The 27521-nt window shown below is 40.7% G+C and overlaps 1 protein-coding gene across 7 annotated transcripts in view; it reads left to right on the top strand.

Moving 5' to 3' along the window:
* fam49bb (family with sequence similarity 49 member Bb) overlaps positions 1-27521 on the top strand; it is a 130051-nt gene that overhangs the window by 66981 nt on the left and 35549 nt on the right. For 5 of the 7 annotated variants that reach the window (XM_078397752.1, XM_078397753.1, XM_078397755.1 and 2 more), the window contains exons 2-3: positions 19504-19539; positions 26646-26758. The gene's annotated coding sequence lies outside the window, so the exon portion shown is untranslated. The remainder of the gene's footprint in view (positions 1-19503; positions 19540-26645; positions 26759-27521) is intronic. The other 2 variants (XM_078397757.1, XM_078397756.1) reach the window with 1 other exon arrangement.

The raw sequence follows: 27521 nt of genomic DNA, 5'->3' as shown, positions 1-27521 counted from the left end.
TGTGGTATGCTTTGGTATGCTTAGAGAGTTCCTTCTCTCCTCCATACGTTGCTCTTGCCATCACTCTGATATAAGTTAATCTTCGTCTCATCTGACCACGAGACCTTTTTCCAGAACTGTGGTCGTTCTTTTAAGTACTTCTTGGTAAACTAACCTGGCCATCCTATGTAGCCTCTGTATTTCTGTTCATGGTCTTCTGCGGACAGTGGCCATTGACAAATCCACACCTGATTCATGAGGAGTGTTTCTGATCTGTCGGACAGGTGTTTGGGGATTTTTCTTTATTAGAGAGAGAATTCTACTGTCATCAGCTGTGGAGGTCTTCCTTGGCCTGGTTCCGTTGCGATTAGTAAGCTCACCAGTGCTCTTTCTTTTTCATGATGTTCCAAACAGTTGATTTTGGTAAGCCTAAGGTTTGGCTGATGTCTCTAACAGTTTTCTTCTTGTTTCTCAGGCTCATAATGGTTTCTTTGACTTTCATTGGCACAACTGGCCATGTTGATAAACAGCAATAAAAGTTTCCAAAGGCGATGGAAAGACTGGAGGAAAGACTAGGTGCTGAGAGCTCTCTTATACGTGCATAAAGAAGGCAATTAAACACATATGTGCAGTTACAAACGCCTGTGAAGCATTGGGGCCAAACATTACGTTACCCTGAAATGGGGGGACTATGTATAAATACAGCTGTAATTTCTACATGGTGAAACCAAAATGTATAAAAATGGCCTTTATTAAAATCTGACAATGTGCACTTTAACCACATTGATTTTTTCTATTACGAATCTCAAATTGTGGAGTACAGAGGCAAATAAATAAATGATGGGTCTTTGTTTCAAACATTATGGAGGGCACTGTATAACAATAAGTTTAATCACAAAGGTAAAGTGACTGGGTTGATGCAAAATTGACTAAGAAACATGAAATAAATAATGGTGAAAGGTTTTCACAGACAAGAGTTAACTATATGTAGGTGCTTGGAGTGGTTGGTATGAGGATCTCTGAACTTTTTAGTATATAGCAACTTATAGCAACTTTTTTTGCTCTGGTTTATTTTCACCCACAGTTTAGACCGTAATGGTGTATCCTTATTGTTTTGATGTGTTTATGCTTTATTCGTAATTGTTAACTGTGTGTTTGTGTTGCCATTTGTGAGCGGAGCGCCAAGGCATATTCCTTGTATATGCACACTTGGCCAATAAACTTATTCATATATGTTAGTAATCTGATGGCCCATAGAGAGCATAACTCAATTCCCTAAATATCCATGTGCTTTTCTAAAAGCCTCCCAAACATGACTATTGTATCGGCCTCCACTATTACCCCTGTCAATGTGTTCCAGGCACTCGCTACCCTCAGTAGAAAAAAAATCTTGCTCCACACATCTCTCTTAAACTTTGCCCCCTTTGAGCAGAGGGCTGAGCTTTAAAGTAAATTACATTTCCAGCCTGGGAGAAAGGTTCTCTCCACTTCTTAAATGAAGGAACAATATTGGTTACCCTCCAGTCCCCCGGAACCTTGCCTATGGCGAGAGATATTCCTATTAAAAATAATCTTAAAACCTATGGAGTTGCGAACACTATCCTCAAAGTGCCCTTTCACTGAAACACGAGTCACCTGGCGTGTTTCACAACACGAGGTCCAGTATGGTCCCTCCAAAGTCAGACTATCCACATGCTGTTTTAGGAAACCCTCTTGGATGCACCTAACACATTCTGTCCCATCTATGCCTTTTGCACTAAGTAGGTCCCAGTCAATAATGTGGAAGTTAAAGTCACCCATTGCGACAATCATGTTGCTTGTGGTTACCTGTCTACATATCTGTTCCTCTATCTCCTGCTGGCTATTGGGAAGGTGGGGGTGGGGGGTAAGAATACACTCCCATTAGAGTGATTGCACCTTTCTTATTTTTGAGCTCTATCTGTATTGCCTCAACAGACGAGCCCCCCAGTATGCTCTCTTAAGTGCTGCCACGATGCGGCTGTTTACGGAGTGAATCAGAATGGCTGAAGCCTCTGTGACAATGGGGAACTCGGGAGAATACAGAGAGATGTCAACCCAGCACTTCAGGCTGAACTTAGTTGTGAATACTTCAACCTCACTATTATCACTCGGGCTTTGTCAACATGGAGGATTGGAATGTTCTTGGTATTGCCTCCTCCAGTTAGTTCTTAAATTATCCACCATTCATGATTGGATATATCAGGACTGTGGAGCTTTGGTCTCATAGGTTGATTGCACCGTTGTTTAGCTCTATCTGTTGAATGCTGTTTTTGCCATATAGCATGTATGTTGACCTGTTCCAGCTTCATCAGGTTGGCACCTTTTAAGAATGCTTGATGTTGCTCACGATGTGTCCTTTTACACTCTTCATGAAACGAAGGTGATCGTAAGGGATTATAAGATTGCACTTTGCAGTGAACTGTGTTTTGCTGTTGATTGTTTACAGTGACTCATTGATGCCCATTTCTGAGCTGTCTGATCTATTCTGAGGCAATCCTATTTATTATGCTTAATGCCATGCAACAGTGGAAGGTATCCTGGAAGTGAAGACAAGATTTGCCTCCACCAAGATTCTGCACTGCTTACTTCAATCCTGGCTGTGGAGAAATACATCTCTGTATTGTCCGAATTTGATGCCGATTGATAGAAACATAGAAAATAGGTGCACGAGGAGGCCATTTGGCCCTTCGAGCGAGCACCGCCATTCATTGTGATCATGGCTGATCATCCACAATCAGTAACCTGTGCCTCTCTTCTCCCCATATCCCTTGATTTCACTAGCCCCTAGAGCTCTTTCTAACTCTCTTTTAAATTCATCCAGTGAATTGGCCTCCACTGCCTTCTGTGGCAGAGAATTCCACAAATTCACAACTCTCTGGATGAAAAAGTCTCTTCCCACCTCAGTTTTGGCCTCCCCTTTATTCTAAGACTGTGTCCCTTGGCTCTGGACTCTTCCAACATTGGGAACATTTTTCCTGCATCTAGCTTGTCTAGTCCTTTTATGATTTTATACATTTCTATGAGATCCCCTCTCATCCTTCTAAAATCCAGTGAATACAAGCCTAGTCTTTAATAATAATAATAATACATTTCAATACTTTCCAATCTTTCCTCATATGACAGTCCCTCCATTTCAGTGATTAACCTCGTGAACCTACGCTGCACTGCCTCAATAGCAAGGACGTCCTTCCTCAAATTAGGAGACCAAAACTGCAAACAATACTCCAGATGTGGTCTCACCAAGGCCCTATACAACTGCAGAAGGACTTCTTTGGTCCTGTACTCAAATCCTCTCGTTATGAAGGCCAACATGCCATTAGCTTTCTTCACTACCTGCTGTACCTGCACTCTTACTTTCAGTGACTGGTGTACAAAGACACCAAGGTCTCGTTGCACTTCCCCTTTACCTAATGTGACACCATTGAGATAATAATCTGCTTCCTTATTTTTGCCGCCAAAGTGGATAACCTCGCGTTTATCTACATTATACTGCATCTGCCATGCATCTGCCCACTCACTCAACCTGTCCAAGTCACCCTGCAACCTCCTAACATCCTCTTCGTAGTTCACACTGCCACCCAGCTTTGTGTCATCCGCAAACTTGCTAGTGTTGCTTCTAATTCCATCATCCAAATTATTCATATCATATCATATCATATCATATATATACAGCCGGAAACAGGCCTTTTCGGCCCACCAAGTCCGTGCCGCCCAGCGATCCCCGTACACTAACACTATCCTACACCCACTAGAGACAATTTTTACATTTACCCAGCCAATTAACCTACATACCTGCACGTCTTTGGAGTGTGGGAGGAAACCGAAGATCTCGGAGAAAACCCACGCAGGTCACGGGGAGAACGTACAAACTCCTTACAGTGCAGCACCCGTAGTCAGGATCGAACCTGAGTCTCCGGCGCTGCATTCGCTGTAAAGCAGCAACTCTACCGCTGCGCTACCGTGCCGCATATATATTGTAAATCGTTGCGGCCCCAGCACCGAGCCTTGCGGCACTCCTCTCCACTGCCTGCCATTCTGAAAAGGACCCGTTTATTCCTACTCTTTGCTTCCTGTCTGCCAACCAATTCTGTATCCATTTCAATACCCTACCCCCAATACCATGTGCTCTAATTTTGCTCACCAACCTCCCATGTGGTACCTTATCAAAGGCTTTCTGAAAGTCTAAATACACTACATCCACTGCCTCTCCTTCATCCATTTTACTTGTCACATCCTCAGAAAATTCCAGAAAATTAGTCAAGCAGGATTTCCCCTTCATAAATCCATGCTGACTTGGACCAATCCTTTTACCGCTATCCAAATGTGCCGTTATTACGTCTTTAATAATTGACTCCAGCATCTTCCCCACCACCAATGTCAGGCTAACTGGTCTATAATTCCCCGTTTTCTCTCTTGCTCCTTTCTTGAAAAGTGGGATAATATTAACTACCCTCCAATCCACAGGAACTGATCCTGAATCTATTCAACATTGGAAAATGATCATCAATGCATCCACGATTTCTTGAGCCACCACCTTGAGTACCCTGGGATGCAGACCATCAGGCCCTGGGGATTTATCAGCCTTCAGTCCCATCAGTCTACCCAATACTATTTCTCGCCTAATACAAATTTCTTTCAGTTCCTCTGTCTCCCTTGATCCTCTGTCCACTAGTACATCTGGGAGATTGTTTGTGTCTTCTTTAGTGAAGACAGACCCGAAGTACCTGTTTAACTCTTCCGCCATTTTTTGTTACCCATTATAATTTCACCCGTTTCTGTCTTCAAGGGACCCACGTTTGTCTTTAGTAATCTTTTTCTCTTAACATACCTAAAGAAGCTTTTACTGTCCTTCTTTATATTCTTGGCCAGCTTCGTTTGGCACCTCATCTTTTCAGCCCGTGTTGCCCTTTTCGCTATCTTCTGTTGTCCTTTGAAAGTTGCCCAATCCTCTGGCTTCCCGCTACTCTTATACATCTTTTCTTTTAGTTTTATTCCATCTCTAACTTTCCTTGTCAGCCACAGTTGCCTCTTACTCCCTTTAGAATCTTTTTTCCTCTTTGCTGGCTGGCTGGTTGTTTGTTTGCTTTAATTATTTTGCTTTAATATATCATTTAACTGGATGGCTTGTTTGGTCTTTTTCATAAGGCATTTGAGAGTTGATCACATTGCTCTGGACTGGGTGGCAGATTTTCCCCCCCCCATTTGGTGCAGTAATGGTGCTTGATGGTTTGAGCAGATTTAGTGGGGCGAAGGGCTTATTTCTGTGTTGGATGAATCCAATATGTTTTGGGAGTATTTAAATCAATGCAGTAGTCTTCTAGTCATTGTAATTAAGACTAGATGACTGAATTTAAATTCCATTGTTATTAAGGTGGGATTTGAATATATATTAGCATTCAAGCCATTGCTACATTATTGAATTATTTGCAAATCTCTGCGCACACACATCAAATGGCAATGGCATTTCAATGACTATGAGTTTTAAATAACTATATTGCCAGGGCTCAAAGTTATGAAGTAAGAATTGGAAAATAAAGCAGAAGGTAGGTTATTTAATAATGGTAGACAAAAAATATCTGCGATGTAAACCAACATCTGCAGTTCCTCCTTACATATTTAATAATGGTGTTGGGCAGAGAACATGTAAATCACCCATTTTAAATTTTTGTGATAATCTTAAGAAAATCCTCGTACTTATTTTGCCATAATTTAATTTTTTGTAATTTTGGTATTTTTGCTAATGTAGGAATGTAGGAAAAATACTAAACATAGTTCTGGGCATTGTTGCACAGAATTGAAAATAGCATACAAAATGTACAGCACAGACAGAGGCTATTTGGTTTATCATTTAAGTGTCAGTTAGTGCTTATGTTGATTGTATTGAATTTAATTCAGCCCTGAATAATAAGTGTTTCTACCTGACAAGTACTATTTTACCATACTGTACAAATCCAATTCAGTTTTATTACAATTTCACCATATATATTCACATGATGATCATCTATCTGAGGACGGTTATTATGTCCTCATGTTATTTTCTGTCACATGACATAGCTACTGTTCAATAATATTGTCACTGATTTTCCTGTGGTTGTGGGGGGGGGGGGGGGGAGGTGTGGGGATGGGGGGGGGGACTGAGTTTTGCATGGACTTAATATGTGCATAAGTGTGCTTCAGCTAATAATACAATGTTATTCTAAGACCCCACATTGGTTCGCTTAAGGGCTCCAGGGATTGATAGCGAGTGAAAGCCTTTGTTCATCCACTTTTAATTGTCAAAGCTTAAAGACAATTTGGTTGCTCAGAATCAAACTTGGGTTCACATCAAACTGTGAAGGAGAGAAGAATTATATATTCTTGTATTTGGTTCATTGGCTGCAGTGAACTGTTATTTTTCCCCAATTTTATTCTGTGATAGTTATTGGGTGGGAATTATGAGATAATTTGCTGCATGTGTGAAGGAAATGAACACAGATAATAACCTTTTTCTCATTTGATTGAAGATAATTTCTTTATGATTTTATGCTATGTAACTATTTATTTTACTGCTCCAAACATACTGTGCTTTCTGCAAAAATGCCCTTTGTTCTTTTCCTGTTTCCTGTAGAGTTTTACTTTTGCTGCTATATTTGTAATGAGTCATATTTGCAAACCAGATGTTTTTAATGAGAAACTAAATTTGAAAATCAACCAAAATAGAATGTGGCCAATGAGCAGTCTAGATTTTACATCATGAATAGTATTGGCATCACACTTTGGTTTGGTAAAATGAAACCCAGAATGGCTGTATTTTTTATAGATTGCTTCACCTGCTGTCCAGTGTATAATTTTATGTCAATCCTTAGTCATCATGGCATATTCTGTTTCTGGTGTCTCTTTCCATTATCAGTACTTTATATTTAGAAGTGTTGTTCAACTTAAAATTCCTCCATTAACAATGAAATGTTGTAGTATAGCATTTTTAACCCATTTAAATATCACAAAATGTTTCCTGACAAAATCTAGCACAGTTCATATTAGGTGATATTGGCGGATGATCAACATGCATATATCCATCACTGCCTCAGTTCATTTTCTGAAACAACCTTGCCGTCATCATCTCCTATGTGTAACTTTATAAAAGTTCCTTGCTAGAATTTCATCTCCATCTTCTATTTTCTCTTCATTGTTGACGCATCCTTCTTTCACTATCTTTGTTTATCTTAACAACGTGGTTCGGTATAGTGTTGACACAAGGAACTACAGATGCTGATTTACGAAAAATGCTGGAGTAACTCAGCAGGTCAGGCAACATCTGTGGAGGAAATGGGCAGATGATATTTCAGTCTGAAGAAGTTGGAGTTCAAATCCAAATGGCTAGTGATCAGTTTAAACACAACGTGTATTACTCGAACAGTTTCCTGTTACTTCGTCAAAATTTATCTTTGTCTCTTTGATCTAGTACTGTGTAACCCTATGTTTAAATGAAATGAAATGTGTGTTTTCTCTGTGGCTTAATTTTATTTGCACAGTGTAGGAATTTCTATATTTATATTCCTGGATGTTTCGTAGGTCTGATTGAATGCCTCTGACTAATGGTATTGCATAAGGATCAATGTTGAAACTTGCTGTTCATATGCCGTAAAGATTAGCAGAGCTGAAAAATGGCAGATCGAGTTTCCTCCGGACAAATGTGAGGTGATATGGACTTTGGGAGTACTAATGAGGCTGGGGCATACACCATAAATGCTGGAGTCTTGGGCAATATTGAGGAACGGAGGGATCTTGGAATTCATCTATATATCATTGGAGGTGACCTTACGGGTAAATAACATGGCCAGGAAGGTATAGGATACTGGCTTTCATTAATTGTGGTATTGAATACAGACGTAGAAAGATTGTACGCCAACATCAGAGAACTTTGGTGGGACCATGGCTGGTGTACTACATGCAGTTCTGGTTCCCAAGCAATAGGAAGGTGGTGATTGGGCTGGAAAGGGTGCAGAAGATGTTGCAGTTCAGTTATGAGAACATAGGATGGAACAGTTCAATTATGAGGAGAGACTGATAAGCATCTGTTCTCTCTGGAGAGGATAAGATTGAAAGGGAACAGGATGTGAGGAATTTAAGTTGAGAGGTATAGATAGTGTAGACTGCAGGAAGCAGTATCTAGATGTGTGCTTGAATTGTTCAGGCAGAGAAGGCCAAGAACTAAGTACATGGAGATGGGATTAATATAGAAGAATGTCTACTGATTGATGTGGACAAATAGGGTTGCATGACCTGTTTCCCTGCTAGTTCATGCCAGAATATGTTGTATCACGTTTTCAAGTTACGTGGAAAGGATGAGTAAAATAGTAATCAACTTTGAATGTGAACAAATGTTTGAGGGACTAATGATCTATTGCAAGTTTTGTACTGTAATATAAGTCTTGTTAAGTTAATTTTTATTTTGGCGCAGAATGTTTCGTGGCTGGGAATTGACCACAAAATATTCTGTTGCCCGAGGAATGCATTGTTGGAAAATGATTTTTTTTCCCAATATAAATTATGTATAAAATTGAAGGGGATTTTAAACTTTCACGTGTGAACCACTACAGTAATAGATTGGTGAAACAAGGAATTGCAGATGCTGGTTTATAAAAAACACAGTGTCGGAGTAACTCAATAGGTCAGGCAGCATCTCTGGAGAACATGGACAGGTAATGCTTCTTCAGACTAATTGTACTGGTGGTGGTGGGGGGGTTGAAAGCTGGAAGGAAGGGGGAGCAGAACAAAGCTTGGCAAATGATGGGTGGATCGAGGTTAGGGAGGTTTTTGATAGGCTGAGGGTTGGACAAAGGCCGGAGATAAATAGACGAAAGGTGTGAGCTGAGAATAGAAGAGGTGCAAATTGTGAAGCCAAAAGACGGAATATAGGTGGAAGGGGAGGAATGGGTGCGAGTCCATGTATTTTTTTATTTAAAAAAAAGAGTCCATGTAGGGCACAGGGAGGGGAGAGGAGGGGAACAAAGATTGTACATTTACCTTCATTCCTCAGTAGAAGACTAATTAGAAGCTTTTAAAGCAGAATATCCATACAAATGCGATGAGCATATTTATCGAGGTAATAATGTTACTCTAAGATTTGCATGGATGTCCTACCCTCATTCTGGCCTTCACTAAACCGAGTGAAATTTATTTTAAACGCCTGTTGTGTACATGCAGTGCTGGTGTTTGGAGTCATTCCAGTAATGCCTTGGTCTAGGAGATAACAAATGTTGTATATTGGTTCTCTCTGTAACAATTCTTATCTGTGTTTGCATATTGGTACGGAAGAGCCTTATCCCAAATCAGAACAGTATTTGGAAAAGTAATTCAGGATTTATTTCTTGGTATCTACTGATTTTTGAATTTCTTCAGTTATTTTTAGGTTGTGTGTATTGTAGAGTGACGTACTAAAATGGGTACAGCAGTATAATGATTGTCACGTTGTGGATATGGGTTAACATCAATATGGATGTTGGGGCATTTATATCATGTTATTTCAGATTTATTTAATATGATGAAATTCATAATGATGTATGTAAACTACTGGGCTTTAATAAAACTCCTCATGACCACTATTCTTTGCTACCTGACGACGTAACCTGGTCGACCATTTTGTGAATCCAAATCAACAGTTGTGGGTTATCTCTTAACTTGACCTGTGAAATGTACCCAGATGTATTTGACCAGCTTTCAGTTAATGCAATACAGTTAGTTTATTCTAATATTGCTCTATATTAGAGATGTTCCAATATTATACAAATAAATCTGTGCAAAGTCCACATCTGCCCCCCCCCACCCTCTGTCCCCTTCCATCCACATCCCTCCCTCTGGCTTGCATTCCACTTTTCCTCTTCTTATCTTACACCTTTTTATCTCCGTTTCACCTCCAGCCATCTGCCAATCCCCTCCTCACCTGAATCCACTGATCAATAAAGTCTGAAGAAGGGTATCGACACGAAACATCACCTATTATTCCTTTTCTCCAGAGATGCTGCCTGACCTGCTGAGTTACTCCAGCATTTTGTGTCTATCTTTGGAGGTGTAAACCAACATCTGCAGTTCCTTCCTACACATTTTGTTTGATCACTTGCCCGGCTTTAACCCACCCCTCTCTTTTCCAGATTTTTCCTCCCTACTCATCAGTGCCATATTTGAACATTGTGCAGTGCAGAATTCTAAGATCTAATTCAGCACAAAATAAATCTGGTTAGGAGTGTCAAGTTCAGTCAAGTCAAGTTTATTTGTCACATACACATACACGATGTGCAGTGAAATGAAAGTGGCAATGCCTGCGGATTGTGCAAAAAAAAAGTTATAATTACAGCATATAAATTAAAATTAATACAGAAAAGAAAATTTAGTCCCTGGAGTTATAATAGTTAACAGTCCTGATGGCCTGTGGGAAGAAACTCCATCTCATCCTCTCCGTTTTCACAGCATGACAGCGGAGGCGTTTGCCTGACCGTAGCATCTGGAACAGTCTGTTGCTGGGGTGGTATGGGTCCCTCATAATCTTGCTTGCTCTTGATCTGCACCTCCTGATGTATAGGTCCTGCAGGGGGCGAGTGTAGTTCCCATGGTGCGTTCTGCCGAACGCACTACTCTCTGCAGGGCCTTCCTGTCCTGGGCAGAGCTGTTCCCAAACCAGACTGTGATGTTGCTGGACAGGATGCTCTCTACAGCCCCAGAGTAGAAGCATTGAAGGATCCTCAGAGACACTCTGAATTTCCTCAGCTGTCTAAGGTGGTAAAGGCGCTGCTTTGCCTTACCCACCAGTGCGGCAATGTGTGTTGTCCATGTCAGATCCTCTTTGATGTGGACTCCCAGGTATTTAAAGCTGCTCACCCTATCCACAGTAATCCCATTTATCTCCAGTGGCGTGTACGTCCTTGGATGTTGAGCCCTTCTAAAGTCCACAATTAGCTCCTCAGTTTTTTTGACTTTCAAGAGGAGGCTATTGTTCCGACACCAGAGTGCCAGATCAGCCACCTCCTCCCGGTAGGCCTTCTCATCGTTGTCGGAGATCCGGCCCACCACCACAGTGTCATCAGCAAACGTGATGGTGGAGTTTGAGCTGAACCTGGCCACACAGTCATGTGTGTACAGGGAGTACAGTAGGGGGCTAAGGACGCAACCCTGGGGGGATCCTGTGTTCAGGGTGAGGGGGCTGGATGTGTGTTCTCCCATCCTGACCACCTGGGGCCTGGCGGTGAGAAAGTCCAGAACCCAGGCACACAGAGGAGTGTTAAGCCCCAGTTCCAGCAGCTTCTCAGCAAGTCTGGTGGGGACTATGGTATTGAAAGCTGAACTAATGTCAATGAACAGCATCCTCACATAGCCCCCCTTCTGGCTGTCCAGATGAGAGAGAGCGGTGTGCAGAACCTGGGAGACCGCATCATCCGTGGATCTGCTCGGACGGTATGCGAACTGTAGTGGGTCCATGTAGCGAGGAAGGAGGGCACAGATGTGGTTCTTGATTAGTCTCTCGAAGCATTTCATGACAACCGAGGTGAGGGCCACCGGTCAGTAGTCGTTCAAACAAGCTGGAGAGGCATTCATTGGTTGCCCAACTATGAGAAACAACTGAGGAATGGGTGTAAACATTCTATTGCCCTTGAGAAAATAAAGCTTTTTATTTATCATCTGCTACCAATTATATATTAATGATGAATGATTTCCAATATCGCCCAATGATACTGCATTTATTAATAGAGTTGACTCTTAATATCTAGTTGGCTGATTTAATATTTTGCAAGTTAGTGGTGTTGAGCAGGGAGGCATACGATCTGAGCTTTTGGGTTTAACTCTGTTAAGGTTAGTGGGTCCTATTGCTGATAGGAAACCCCACAGTTTTACAACTTCCTCCTCTAGCCATAGTAGGCTGACTTTGGGTATAAGTGACAGCTAGGTTATTTTGTAAATACTTATTGCTATTGGGAGCAATGTTGGGGTGAACAGATTGCATTTGGTTCTCCTGGCTGCTCTTGTTCTCAAACTTCAGGAGTAGGACAGAGTTTGCACTGGCAACATGAACTTCCTCAAGATTTCCCCCAGCCTGTCGGGCAGTGTCTTCATTGGTGGTCACCTGCCTTTGGGAAGGACAGTATTCAGTATACTCTGGAAGGTTATGATTTGTTGGGTCCATTGATCAGAGGTTGCTCGATAAAACATGTTGGGTAGGATGCAGCTGTTATGTGCCTGGAGTAGGTGCTCATTGTACCGATATAGGGAGGGCAGGACCTTAAAGTGAGGATGGCATGTGTGCATTTGCTCAGCCTTGTTCAGCACAAGCTGTTTGAGTGTATTCAGCAGCATAGTCAAGCACTGAAGTGTAGTCCTTGATCATTATGGTCAGTCGTTGTTGTTACCATTTTTGCATTATCTATTTCTCTTGATAAATGTGAGCCACCTATACCTAGTCAGGTCTAAAGCCCACATTTATAGAGCAGATAGATCATAGGAATGATTCCATTCCGATTTGTTTAAGATAACCAATTCTTTGCTATTCAAATGAAAATTAGTACCTTATTCAGAAGAGAATGTCTAAAAATGTGAAAGATAGCAGGAAGCAAATTAACATGAAGGAAACCTGCATAGAAGCAAATCTCTTTCTTCTTAGGGAGTCCCCTAGAATCCAGGATAATTTGCTTCCACAAATGTTAGTGCTGCAGGATTGTATATCATTCTGTTCTGTACTAATGTGCTGTACTGCCCTCAAGTGTTTACATGCGCTGTGGTAAATTGAGTTTATGGGCTTCACTTTGAAATTCCAAATGTAATAACATCAAAATAATATTTGTACCTAGCAGAACCGATGAGAATAATTTGGAGAAATTGGAAATTGGAGAGTATCATTTTCTATTTTTCCATGCTCACACATAGTCCTCTGTTACTACTTTTGTGGGTTAGAATGTAAATATATTCCCCGACTTACGCAATAGGCAACCTATGTAAACTCGTACTTGTGTAAAGCATTCTGTACTTGGTAGACACAAAATGTTGGAGTAGCTCAGCGGGACAGGCAGCATCTCTGGAGAGAAGGAATGGGTGATGTCACCCATTCCTTCTCTCCAGAGATGCTGCCTGTCCCGCTGAGTTACTCCAGCATTTTGTGTCTACCTTTGATTTAAACCAGCATCTGCAGTTCTTTCCTGCACATTCTGTACTTGGTCCCTAGTGCAATCAAGGCAGATTGAAATTTTCACAACACAGTACGATCACTCAAGTTTACGTTGGCAACAAGCCAGCAATGGCAGCGATACCATCTGATGGGGAGCCTATTCCATACATTAACTAACTGTTATTTTCTTTCTCTACTCAAAAATGTGAGTAACTGCAATATCCTCCTTGTATTGCAGTAAGCAGAACTGCAATATTCAATGTGCAGTCACTCCAATTATCAGGAATATTACAGGGTTACTCAATATTTGCCGGGCGATTCACTATTTTGGTTTCAACATGGTTTGATTTTAGACAAGCTGAAAGCTGTTTCAGAAGAGCAAGAGTTTTAAAAGAGGCCAGCCAATTACCGGGGCCCTACAGTTAACGAGCTGAGGTGAGCTGAACAAGCAGAAAGCAGTTTGCATCCTTGAGTGACTGCATCTTAGTGGTTGTATCGAAGGAAGGTAGATGCAAGTGGAGCGGTCGTGTGGAGGGCAACTGTGGTGTGGAGGGCAAGTGTGGTTTGTGGGGCTTTGGCTTGAGAAGCTTCAGCATAGAGGGTGACAATGGGTATGGTGTTTTTTCATTTTATTCATACACTTTCCTTGGACTAGTTAGAGCAGATGTATGGTCATCCTGCAGGGTGTGGGAAGTCAGGGAAATGCAAGGTGCGTCCAGCTGCAGCTCTTTACAGACCTTGGTTGGGAACTGGAACAGCAACTGGACGATCTCAGTATCAAACGGGAGACTGAGGTCACAGTGAGGTCGCATGCCTATGGTCGGGGCAGAAAGGAGTTAGGTGACCACAGGAAAGGGAGCAGACACAGAATACTGGAGTCCCCTTCGGGAGTTGGGGGAGGGGGGGGGAGTGGGAGGAGGAGTGTCTGTCATGGGAGGGTAGCAACAGTCAGGTAAGTGGCATCGAGCATGGTTCCTTGGCACTGTGGGGAAGGGTGTAGTAAAGCAGAGCGGTAGTGTTAGGAGACTCGTTATTTAGGGGCACAGGCAGGACATTCTGTAGCAGCAAGCAACACTCCAAGATGGTGTGTTGTCTCCCTGGCACAAGGGTCCACTGTGTCTCCAAGCTGCTTCAGAACATTCACAAGCATGAAGGTAAACAGCTGGAAATCACTCTGCACATTGGCATAAATTACATAAATAGGAAAAGGGACGAGGTCCTGCAAAATGAATATAGAGAGTTAGGCAGAAGATTATAAAGCAGGACGCTGAGAGTAATCATTTCCAGATTATCTCTGGTGGCACATGTTAGTGATGGTAAGAATAGGAAAATATGACAGATGAATGTGGGCTCATGAGTTGGTGCAAGGAGCAGGGATTTGGATTTTTAGTGTATGGGGTCGCTTTTGGGGCAGAGATGATCTGTACAAGAGGGAATGGGTTACATCTGAAATGGAGGGGGACCAATATCCTGGCAGCGATTAGTGCTACTTGGGAGGGTTTAAACTAGACAGGCAGGTGGTTGGGAACCAGAGAAGTAGGTCAGAAACTGGAAGGTGTGATGGGAAAATTGCGGTCAGGACCATTAAGTCTCAAAGGAAGGACAGACAGGTAGAGGTGAAGGACAGATAGGGAAAGATGCAGGAATATGATGATACTGATAGTGGGTCCCTTGAAGGCAGAAAGAAGTGAAATCATTATGGGTAACAAGGAAATGACGGAAGAGTTGAACAGGTACTTCGAATCTGTCTTCACTAAACAAGACACAAACAATCTCCCAGATGTATGAGAGGACGGAGGATCTAGGGAGGCAGAGGAACTGAAAGAAATTTGCATTAGGCGAGAAATAGTATTGGGTAGACTGATGGGACTGAAGGCTGATAAATCCCCAGGACCTGATGGTCTGCATCCCAGGGTACTTAAGGTGGTGGCTCAAGAAATCGTGGACGCATTGGTGATCCAGTTGTGGAGATGAGTGTTGACTCCAAGTTCCTTGAGTTTGGTGATGAGCTTGGATGGAATAATGGTATTAAAAGCAGAGCTGTAGTCTATGGATAGAAGTCTGACGTAGGTGTCTCTCTTATCCAGGGGTTCCAGAGATTAGTGTAGGGCCAATGAGATGGCATCAGCCTTGGACCTGTTTGCATGGTAGGCGAGCTGCAGTTGGTTAAGGTTGCTTGGCAGACTGGATTTAACATGTTCCGTAATCAGCCTATCAAAGCACTTCATGACGGTGGATGTCAAGGCCCCTGGTCGGTAGTTGTTAAGACACGAGATATTGCTTTTCTTCGGCACGGGGATGATCGTGGTCTTCTTGAAGCAGATGGTTACTCAAAGCTGAGTAAGGAGAGATTAAAGATGTCCGTGTACACTCCCGATAGGTGGTCCGCCAATTTCTAAGGACACAGCTCGGGGCTCCTTCTGGGCCAGTTGCTTTGGGTGATTTTTCCCTCAGGACAATTATGGCAGCAGTGACCCTGAGATAAGACACACTCGAGTCTGATGGGACAGATGGCATCACCCGTTGGCCTTCTTCTCAAAGCGAGCATAGAAAGCATTAAGTTCATCAGGTAGGGTCGCTCTATCACTAGTGATGTTGCCTGACTTTGCTTTGCAGCCAGTTATAGTATTCAGCCAGTGCCACATTCTGCAGGTGTCCAAATGATTATACTGGGACTCAGGTTTGTCCCAGAATTGTCTCTTGGCAGTCTTGAAGGCTTTGCGAAGATCATAGCGGGCCTTCTCGTACCGCTTGGGATCATTTGACTTGTATGCTGCCGACCTGGCCTTCACCTGTGTATGTACCTCACGGTTCATCCTCAATATGCACTTCTCCACGTACTTGCTGATGAAATCAGTCACAGCAGTGACTTGCTCATTCAAATTGGTTGCGGATTCATTGAATACGGACCAGTCCACTGACTCAAAGCAGTCACATAGGATGTTATCTGTGTCTACAAACCAGCATTGAACGACTCTACACCGGATCCTCCTAATTCAGTTTTTGTTTGTCCAACCAATTTTTGATTCAGTTTCGGATAGTCGAACCTGAGAAGGGAACATAAAGGACCTTGTGAACTGAGCCTGGTCAAGTGACTGCTGTTACAGTAGAAGAGCATTTTGGGGATAGTGATCACAGCTCTCGCACCTTTATTTTCATCTAATTGTCCAACCATCTACCAATCAGCCCCCTCCCCCCCCCCGCCTGTGTTCACCTTTAACCTGCCACACTTTGTCCTCCCCTTCCTCTCTCCTAGATTTCTTCCTTCCCCCACTCCGTCTACAATCAGTCTGAAGAAAGGCCTCGACCTGAAATGTCACCATCCGTGTTTTCCAGTGATGCTGCTTGACCCACTGAGTTACTGGCACTTTGTGTCTTTTTTCCCCCATAAGCTTTAAGATTGTTTTGAATAGGGAGAAGGATGAACCTTGTGGGAAGATACTAAATTGGAGTGAGGTAAACTGCAATGCTACTAGGCAGGAGCACGGTAGGGTACACTGGGAGCAGTTGTTAATGGGTAAGTCCACATCTGACGTGGGAGTAGTTTAAGGCAAAGTCATTGAAGTTAAGAAAAGGATACAGTTTGCAAAGTCAGGAAACCTTGGATAACCAAAGAGGTTGTAAATTTGGTCAGAGTGGCAAGGTTTATTAAGAGGATGTAGCGCCTTTGAGGAATATAAAGAAGAGCAAATAACTCAACCGAGTCATTCGAATGACCAAAAGGGGCCACAAAATGGCTTTGGCAAGACGGATTAACGAAAATCCCAAAGCTTTCTATACCTATGTTAGAAATAAGTATCAAGGGCAGTTTGAGATTAAATTGGAGATTTTGGGACTTTTGAAGAGCATGAAGGTGAATAAATTCCCAGGACCTGATAGGATTTATCCCAGGTTATTAAGAGAGGAGATTGCAGGAGTCTTGACAAAGATCTTTACGTCTTGTCTATCTACAGCTGAGGTTCCGGAGGACTGGAGTAGAGCGAATGTTGTTATTTTATTTAAGAAGGAAAGTGGAGAGAATCCACGGAATTATGATCTGCTGAGCCTCACGTCAGTGATATAGAACCTATTGAGGATTATTCAGGATAGGATTTACTCCCATTTGGAAGAGAATGAGTTAATTAGGGGCAGTCAGCATTTCTTTGTACATGGCAGGTCGTGTCTTACTAATTTAATCAAGTTTTTTGAGGAGGTGATGAAGGTGATCAATGAGCATGGGGCAAAGGATGTTGTTGATGTGGATTTTAGAAAGTCATGTGATAAACTCCCCCACAGCAGGCTAATTGGGAAGATTAAAATGCACTGGATTAACGGTGACTTGGACGTATGGATTCAGACCTGGTTTACTGATAGAAGACAGAGCGTTGTAGTGGAAGCACAATAGTCAGGCTGGAGGTCTGTGATCAGTGGATCCCCGCTATGCTATTAAACACCACAACCTCCATCTAAGCTCCAAGCTACATAGATGGCATAATTTTTGACTTTGCATTATTATTGTTGTTTATATACTGACCTTTTTTTGTGGCTTATTATGGTGTTTAAAGAGTACAATATTTACATATCTCTTGTACTGCTGCAACTAAGAATTTCATTGTTTTGTTTTGGGACATATGACAATAAAATACTTTTGACTCGACCGCTGCTGTTTGAGATGTATATAAATGATTTGGCCGTAAACGTTGACAGGTTGGTGAGTAAGTTTGCAGATGACACCAAGATCGCTGGAGTCATGAACTGTGAGGAAGTCTGTCTAAAAGTATGCAGCGAGTTATAGATCAGCTACAAAAATGGGCAGAGAAATGGCGTTTGTTCTGAGCAAATGTGCGGTGTTGCATTTTGTGTGGTCATATGTAAGGGGAAGATATACAATTAAGTGCATGACCCTTGACAGCATTGATGTGCAGAGGGATCTTGGGGTCCAAGTCCATAACTCCCTGAAAGTGGCAACACGAATAGATAGCATATAATATGCTTGTTTGCATAGATAGGTCAGTATTGCATATAAGAGGCAGGAAGTCATGATGCTGCTTTATAGGACTTTGGTTAAGCTGCATTTGGAGTATTGCATGCAGTTTTGGTCACCCCATTACTGGAAGGACGTGGAAGCTTTGGAAAGGGTGCAGATTAGATTTACCAGAATACTGCCTGGAGTAGAGGGCATGAGCTATAGGGAGCAGTAGAACAGGATTGGATTGTTTTCTCTGGATCATCGGAGGTTGCGTGGAGACCTGATATAAATGTTTAAAATTATGAGTGTAGACATGATAGATGATCAGAACCTTTATCCCAGGATGGAAAAATCAAATAATAAAGGGCAGAGCTTTCAAGCAAAGGATATGCACGGGGCAAGTTTTTTTTTTTTACACAGAGTAGTGAGTGCCTGGAACGTGCTGCTGGGTGGTGATTGAGGCAGATACAATAGTGGCATTTAAGAAAATTTTGGATAGGCGTATGGATATGCAGGAATATGGATTATTTGCAGGCAGATAAGAGTTGGTCTTGGCATCATATTTGGCACAGACATTGGGAGCTGGAGGGCCTGTTCTTGTGATATACTGTCCTGTTTTAACACTGATTTTTAAAAATATCCCAACTTCCAGTTTGGTTTGCTCACTGAACATTGTCACATTATCTTTAACTTATTGAAAATATGTCCAAATGTGCCATGAAAATTTAAAAAAAAGCTATAATAGGAAAAGGCCTATAACCTGTAATAGGAAAAGGCCAAAGACCAATCAATTGCAAGTAATGCACATTGAGAAGTTTGCAATATAGTATTGACAAAGAATTATGGTACATTCATCTATTGGACTGAGCAACAACATATATTTCCATTTATCTCGTGTGTTTAAGAGAGACAGTTTTTAATGGAAGTTTGCAAAGCCAGAAGGGAAATTAAACTTAAACTACAAAAAATGTGAAATTAGGTGAGGTGATCAAAGACTTTGTCAGAGATATGTTTTAATTGTCCTGAGAGCAAATATCCGAGTTCAATATGCCAATTCTAGAGTTTTGTCTTAGGCAGATGGAAGTGCAATAAATAGCCAGTGATGAGGTAGAAGAAGAAAATATGCCTCTCAGTCAATAATGTGCAGAATAAAGGTAATCATTTGGATGGTAAATGAAGGGAAGCAAAATGTTAGAAGTGAGGAACAAATTGTAAAATGCAAACTGAAGTAATATGCTACCATGATGCATGTTAAAGCTTACCATAGCATCAACAAATACGTGTTTCAGTGTTTATAAGTACATTGTGAGTATAAATACAAATACATTGTTATAAATACATTAAATACAAATTGTGTGTTTGATTGATGAAATTCAAGGAAAGGCATACAGATTAAAAATACATTTCCTTTTATATATAATTCCAGAGTGGGAGCGAACACGTAAAGCAGCAGAGGTTCTAGGTAAGTGCTTACGCACTTTTTAAAACATTTCAAATGTATATGATTACATAAATTAAAGGTTTATTTGGGTAAAATATTAAAGATTGAGGGAACATTGCACTTATAAATTATTATAAGAAATTGTTTATCTTAATAAATTCAAGCTATATTAAGATGTAGGTGACATGAGTTGCATATACCAGAAGAATAAATAATAAATGTTTCACAATATGTTGTTCAGTAACTATAGTTCATAAACTGGGAAAACCCTTGACAAAATAAACAGAAATAAACTGGGTAAAACATTGATACTGTTAGTTTTTAAAAATTGAGAATTTCAAAACTAGTTGATTTGAAATAACATCAAATTTAAAAACTAGGAAGTAAATGTTACTATTAATATTTTAAGAAACCTGGTACAGGCACTCCCCGACTTACGTAATAGCGTAAACAATTCACAATAGGTTGTCCCGTTTACTGAATGACCTGTGTTATTACAATGGAAGGCTGGCGAGGGCCGTCCATCCGTTTCATAGATATGAAAGTATTGCCCGGGTTTGCTACTCTTCCGGCGACACAGAGAAGGAGATCGAGAATGAGCGAGGCAACGGAGAACGACTCCTGGCCGAGTCGCTGATGTCTTCCACAAGGTACACCAGTGTACCCCTGGCCGAAAGCGATTTCTTCAGACTGCCGCCACCAACGGGACGTGCTGGGTCTCCATGGGTCACCCCCTCTCGCCAGCTGCGGCTTCTTCCTGTAGACGTTACTTTGTCTGCTCCCCCCTCCTCCACCTTCTCCTCCCACGGAGTTACCGATATCTTCCACCTTGGAATATATCGGCAGCTCCGGGGGAGAAGGAGGAGGAGGCAGCGGTGGAGGGGTGAGCGGCGGATTGGACAGAGTGATTGGAGAAGGAGGAGGAGACAGCGGTGGAGGGGGGAAACGACAGCCGACAGGAAGAAGCGACAGCTGGTGAGAGGTGCATTCTGTCGATGGTGGCGGTCTGAAGAAAGCGCTGTACTGTCATTTAATATAATTAACAATAATCGTAAGAACATTTTAATCTTTGCATTTCTGAGTCTGTATGCTCCGACTTGGACATCAACACCAATGGTATCTGGGTCAAATTTTTTGAGTTCCTTATGAAATGATTGTTATGGGAGCGTTATCACTAAAAGACTACAATGCTTTGAGAAGGTGATCCATCACTACCTCTTGATAGTAAGGAAATAATATTTCTGTACCACCTTTGATACCTATGATAAAAAACCTTAACTCTTAATTGCCTTCCCCATTTGTGTGTGAATGGGTTGAATTTAACTTTTTTTCTTAAATTAAGCACAATAATTTATTTTGGGTTAATTTATGTCACTTGGAAATTTTAATGTGATGTCATGAGTCACCCTTGTGCTCCAACAAGATTTTTGTATTGGGACATGTGGGATGACATCATGAGATGCTCTTTCTCGGGTGATACCATCTTATCTTGGCAGCATCCATCATTTGGCACTCTTGGAACAGTCAGAACATTGAGACAAGGGAACATGAAAGTAAAATACTATATGAAGTCCTTGACTCCTGCTCAACCTTCCCTGTCAGTGCACTATGCTGAGTCTGCAATTTATTTTTCTTCCCCTATGTCATTCCACCACCATCTTACCCCTCCCCATACAATTCTCAAGGAAAAACTCAATTCCTGGCCTTCAATTTACTCTGCCCTCCCCTCCCGAACACTGGAAAGTACAGGCAACGTCTCCCATCCGTCCCTACCTCTCATTAGCACCATTGAAATGGGAATGCTGAAACATCATTGCAACATGCCACTTCCATACCAACCACTCTGTGTTTCTGACTTTCTATGTACCAGCAATCTTCCAGTTTTGTTTTAACCATTCTCCTCATGCTGAATATCAAGTTTAAATTGTTAACTTGTTGTTATTAACACCAAACCTGGAAACATAGTTTGTTTTTAGATCCTCTCTGGTACGAGTATATTCACCATAAGAAAATATTCATCTTCTTTCAAAGGGCACAATTATCTTTAGTGAGACCACATGGAAATTAAAGGAATAGCACCTCATATTTAATACAACCCAGTGATATAAACTTTTAATTCTCTGATTTTAAATAACTTCAAGTAATATTCCCCTCCCCCCTGTGGCGTCTTCCTCCACCTGTTTAACCAGTTCCACAGTTCACCACGTTGTATCCCTCTTGAGATCACACCTTCCCTTTCCAATTACGGGCCTACCAGGGCACCACGCTGCCTGAGGTCATTTGTTGCCGGCCCCGATTGGTCTTGGTCTTTTCTCACCTCCAGCTCTTCACCGCTTCGACCCTCCTACTTTCAGTCTGAAGACATTTCACTTATCCTTCTCCAGAGATGCTGCCTGACCCGCTGAATTACGCCACCACTTTGTCTATCTTTGGTATAAATCAGCATCTCCAGTTCCTTGTTTTTGCAATTGCCTCACTACCTGGTTTGCAGTTTTGCTTAAATATCACCGGGCAGCACAACGGTAGAGTTGCTGCCTTATAGTGCCAGAGACCATGTTCGATCCTGACTACGGGTGCTGTCTTTACGAAGTTTGTACATTCTCCCCGTGACCGCATGAGTTTCAACGGGGGCTTCGGTTTCCCCCCAAACTCCAAAGACGGTAGGTTAATTGGCTTCGGTAAAAATTGTAAATTAACTAGTGTGTAGGATAGTGCTTGTGTGCAGGGATCGCTGGTGTCGCGGTCGTGGTAGTAGGTATTTTCCTTGCTGTATCATTAAACGAACCTAATCAGGCTGAATTTCAAGTTGGCAGTGAAGCAAAAGTGTTATTTGCTAACTATGAAGAGATTGCCCATGAAGAATAAGTAGACTTTGTGGTGTGAATTTCCTCTTTTCCATGTGCTGGGCAGCCAAGTGCCAACTATGGGAAATCTGTGGCATACCACAACTAATGCTGTACTAAGCAGCTGATCAGGTTGAAGAAGTCCCAGACGGCAAACAAACAAGAGAAATCAACCTCTCATTCAACTTACGCCAAGCAAAATCTAAAAAAACATGGAATATATTGTGAGATAATTTGGGGGTTGAATTATGAACTTTTTGGGGTTTTTTGGGGAGACTATATAATTTTCAGATACTCTGAGCGATAATCCACATACATCAGTTATGCAGAAATGGAAGAGTTGTTCAACAGTAGTTGTGCTGCATATGACATTTAAGTCTTCAACTGTACTCCATACAATAAAAGTAACACTTTTTAGTATTTTCTTTAACAAGAATAGTACTTAAAAAGTTGAAAAGCAAAAAAATGCTCTTAAATCTAGGATTGTGACAAATTGCCAGAAGTGCTTGACAAGTGTAGCGAGAAACAGAATTAACATTTCAATGTTCAATGTTCTTTTATCTTTTACCCTTTATCCTTAAAAAGTCGAGATTGAGCTCAATATAAATGCTACAAAACGGTAGTTAATTGCTGACGATATTTCTGAAACTTGTGTAGACACCAGAAATTACTGTCAGTGGGTAAAGATGATATTGTTTCAGTGCTATGACAGTGGCGGAACAGTAGTATTCGCTGCTGTATCCAGATTCTGTTTAGTTAGCTTTATTTTCTTCCTTTTCTAGTCTTCATTATAACCTGGAAGTTCAAATTATCATTAGCAATTCTAACTTTATCATATTTGTTCCTTGTAAAATAAATTAGTTTTATTCTCTTAATTGATCACCATTTTGATGAATTGAGTATTTAAGTTTCATGAGGATATTTATTTGGCTCACTGTCTCGTATTTCAATGTCTGAAATATATATTTGAACTGAAATATTATTTTAAAACCCTTTCAATAACTTCAATAGTCCCTCAGGCCAGTTTATTAAAATTTGAATCTTATCACCCAAAATTAAATTTGTTATTTAGTAAAAATATAGAAATAGAAACTTGATTTTTGTGTATCAAAAATTGTTGATCCAAGGTTATTAATGGTTGAGGGATCAATTGGGTATTCGGGTACAATGTACTCTCCAAATCAATAAAGATGGGAAACTTCTCTTAATTTACCCCATGTTTCTACTCAAATTGATATGGATATCATAAAATGATCTTTTTTTTTTTTTTAGAAACTGTCAGGAATTGGGAAGATTTTGCAATATTTTAATATTTTAAAAACTTGTCTTTAAAAAAAAAATCTATTTGATACATTTGAGTAGCAATAATGGGTTTTGATGTATTCAGGTAAAATTGGATTAGCTGAATAAGTGTTTTTAAGCGTCATCTATTGTCAATGGATAACTGGATGTTAAATCATTGTAAATTTAAGGAATACCCATTGGTCTTTCTGCAACTAAGAGGAATGGCTTCATTTTAAGAGATTCCTTAGAGATTCACAAACATGTTCCATTAGCAGAAACTCCCACTTCTGTTGAATTTTGATTGGCTGCATGGCTGTTTTTTTTAATAAACAAAGGCATGTTTTATGTGATACAATATATCTAGTGCAAAGGATCAAAGACGATTTGTGCTTGAAATTCTGTGGTTTTCTTTGTAACGATTGGGAGATGTTGAGTGAATTTGATTTGAGAGATAAATAGCAAATTTCATAACGTTTTTACAAAAAAATTAACATTAAGATTTGTTATAAAATCAAAGGGCTGAAAATGCTCAGCAACTTAGGCAACATCCATTTAAATTTTTTTTGTGAAAGGATGGAATAAAATGTGTACTAAGTATGTAGTTTTGGTCTCCAAATTTGAGGAAGGACATTCTTGCTATTGAGGGAGTGCAACGTAGGTTCACTAGGTTAATTCCCGGAATGGCAGGATTGTCGTATGTTGAAAGACTGGAGCGACTGGGCTTGTATAGACTGGAATTTAGAAGGATGAGAGGGGATCTTATTGAAGCATATAAGATTATTAAGGAATTGGACACGCTAGAGGTTGGAAACATGTTCTCAATGTTGGGGGAGTCCAGAACCAGGGGCCACATTTTAAGAATGAGGGGCAGGCCATTTAGAACGGAGATGAGGAAAAACTTTTTCACTCAGAGTTGTAAATCTGTTGAATTCTCTGGCTCAGAATGCAGTGGAGGCCAATTCTCTGGATGCTTTCAAGAGAGAGTTAGATAGAGCTCTTAATGATAGCGGAGTCAGGGGGTATGGGGAGAGGGCAGGAACGGGGTACTGATTGTGGATGATCAGCCGTGATCACATTGAATGGCGGTGCTGGCTCGAAGGGCCGAATGGCCTACTTCTGCACCTATTGTCTATTGTCTAAAATTAAGGGCAGTATTTCCATTTATAAAATAGAAATTGATTTAATACAGGTGACGAATACATTGTCTTTTCTCATGATCAAAACATTATTTGGTGCTCATGTGGTGAAAATATTTTTTCTCTTGATATTTAGATATTTACGAGAGGCATACAATATGTCAAATCCTGTTCATTGTTGATGTACTTACCAAATGCAGACTTTTTTTCTAAATCCATAATGTTGGCTCACATTCTCAATCCAGAATGGTAAACCCACACAGCAGCCTTATACACTGTAAAGCTTTCACATGGAGGGCCTAGGACAAATATGGCCCATGAAATGACTGAAAAATAACTTTGAAATAGGAACATTTGCATCTCCTCAGTTTGGCCATATGAATGATCCAGGCATTCAGAAACCTTAAGTTTTAAAAATCAGTTAAATAATTTTTAAAAAGGATTATAAAAGGTCAACCTTTATAAGTCTACCATTTGCTTGTCTTTGTCCCTTGTAGCTTTTACTCTCCATTCAAGTAAATTGGGTTGATAATCCTGAACTAGATCAGACTGGGTGCAGGTTCAACAGACACATTCTCCAGCATATCTGCAGCAGTTTAATTTAGGCACTGGGTTCCACATGGATGCAGTGAAAGGGTGCAGTTCTTATAAGGATGCAGCAGTGGAATATTGGCCAGAAACTTTGTGGCTTCACTGCTTACTCAAAAATTCCAGACTTAATGACACTTTTGAGAAAGTGAATACAGAATTGTTGTAATTTCTTTGTAAGCTCTGACCTATTAACATATAGTAAGTTTGACAGTTGGTGATTGCAAAAACATATTTCCACCTCTTAACTCTCAGTTTAAATCTTAGCCCTGCTTGTCTTAATTTACATTGCCCTCCATAATGTTTGGGACCCTCGTGATCATTACATTGGCATTCCTGAGAGTGAACCAGCGGAAAGCAGCTGATCCAGAAGGAGACTCCAGCCATATCCTCAGAACCTGCAACGAGCAGCTGGGAGGAGTACTCTCAGGCATCTGCTTACTCAAGCACCTTTCCTTACTCGTTTGTCAAATTTCCATCTTCACGTAGATCACTATCATCAAGGTGCCAAAGAGAAACATGATATTGTGTCTTAATGACTATCACCCTGTGGCTCTGACATTCATCATGAAGTGCTTCGAAAGGCTGATCATGGTGCACCTCAAATACAGCCACCCAGAAAGTTTTGATTCATTGCAATTCGCCTACCACTGCAACAGGTCGACAGCATGTCTTTGGCCCTAAACCCATCCATGGAACATAGATAACAAAGACATCTATGGCAGACTTGTATTTATTGTCTATAGCTCTGCCTTCAGCACCATCATCCAACCAAACACATGTAAATGAAGTCCCTTACTCCCTGCAGTATACTACCAAAGCTTTCTCTACATTCTGTGGAGCCTTCGGGTCTTTAGCATGGTACAGTGATAACACTCTATTATTGTTGACCCAGTGTAATGTAGACATTCAGTATATATATATGCGCTCTAAATCCCAGAACCTTTGATACTTGTTAAATTGATTGCAAGCAAATTGCTTGGCTAGCCTTTCCTGCAGTGAAAATGCCTTTGGAACTTTACTTTCAACACTCATGGCAACTTGGCATGCTCTTGTGGTCATATAACTCAATGTGATATACTCCCTTCAGTTAGAAATACAGAAGAAGATTTGGGGAAGATGAGGAAAGGAAAGCTGTTACATTTTTATTCAAAGCAGTAAACCTTAAGGGGAATGGAAAATTGATGTGAAGTCATGTTATTCAAATTATGTATGAAGAGGTTTTTGGTGTCTTTCCCCATTTTTCCTTATTTTTTTTTCTTCTTTGTGACCTTAGATGGCAATTCATGCTGGGGGCAGTTCTCTGGTATCTTGCTGAAGTGACCAAGTTGTGACTGGATGCTGTTGAGATTATTTGCAACCTCAACATAATTGTACACATCCTGCTTGGTAAGGAAATGACAACATGTTATTCAACTTCCTTCTGTACCATTCGATGCTTTAAAAACACAATTTGAAATTGTTATTATTGGTATTTGTCTTTTAATTATTTGAAATTAGTTACCATTATACAGTGAACTCAAAAGTATTTCCTTGAAATGGTCTTGTATTGCCAATGAAAGTTAAATTGCTACTTTACAGTCCATATAGTACTCGGTTTAATTATTAAGCCAGGGTCTTGCATTTTACTGCATGGAGCATGTTAGCGGCGTGTTGTACTGTTTTGTGTGTATTGGGATCTTTCAATTTTGTGCCATGAAACTGACAACAACTGAGAAATCTGCATGTGTCCTGAAGTTGGGTTGAGCGATTAAATGTACCCACACTAGCTGGGGTATTTTTAAGCCTTTTATTATCATCAAGGTAAGTCAATAAATTAATGTAAATTTCATATATTTATGAACTAATTACCCTAAAAACATTGCTTGGGATTTAATGATCTTTTAAATGGATAATTGATATTTATTAACCCCCTTTGGTCCTAAACAACACTAATCTTGTGTGCTTTGTTATTCCTTAAGCAAAGTAAATTGTAACATTTCTATGAAGTTACTGGTTCTGCTTTAATCTTGTTATATTCTAATCTTTATAGTGTTCTGGAAAAAGATCAAATATTAGCATATTGTGCATTTTAATCTAAGAGTTTTTTGTGCTGGATGCCAGAAATCTTCTTGAACTCAAGCCAACAACTAGAAAAGTCAAAAGAAGGAAA

This window comes from Rhinoraja longicauda, chromosome 4 (genome assembly GCF_053455715.1).
Source record: "Rhinoraja longicauda isolate Sanriku21f chromosome 4, sRhiLon1.1, whole genome shotgun sequence".
In the NCBI taxonomy this organism is placed as follows: domain Eukaryota; kingdom Metazoa; phylum Chordata; class Chondrichthyes; order Rajiformes; family Arhynchobatidae; genus Rhinoraja; species Rhinoraja longicauda.
The sequence above is the reverse complement of the archived record's forward strand: the minus strand, read 5'-3'. Positions and strand labels throughout refer to the sequence as shown.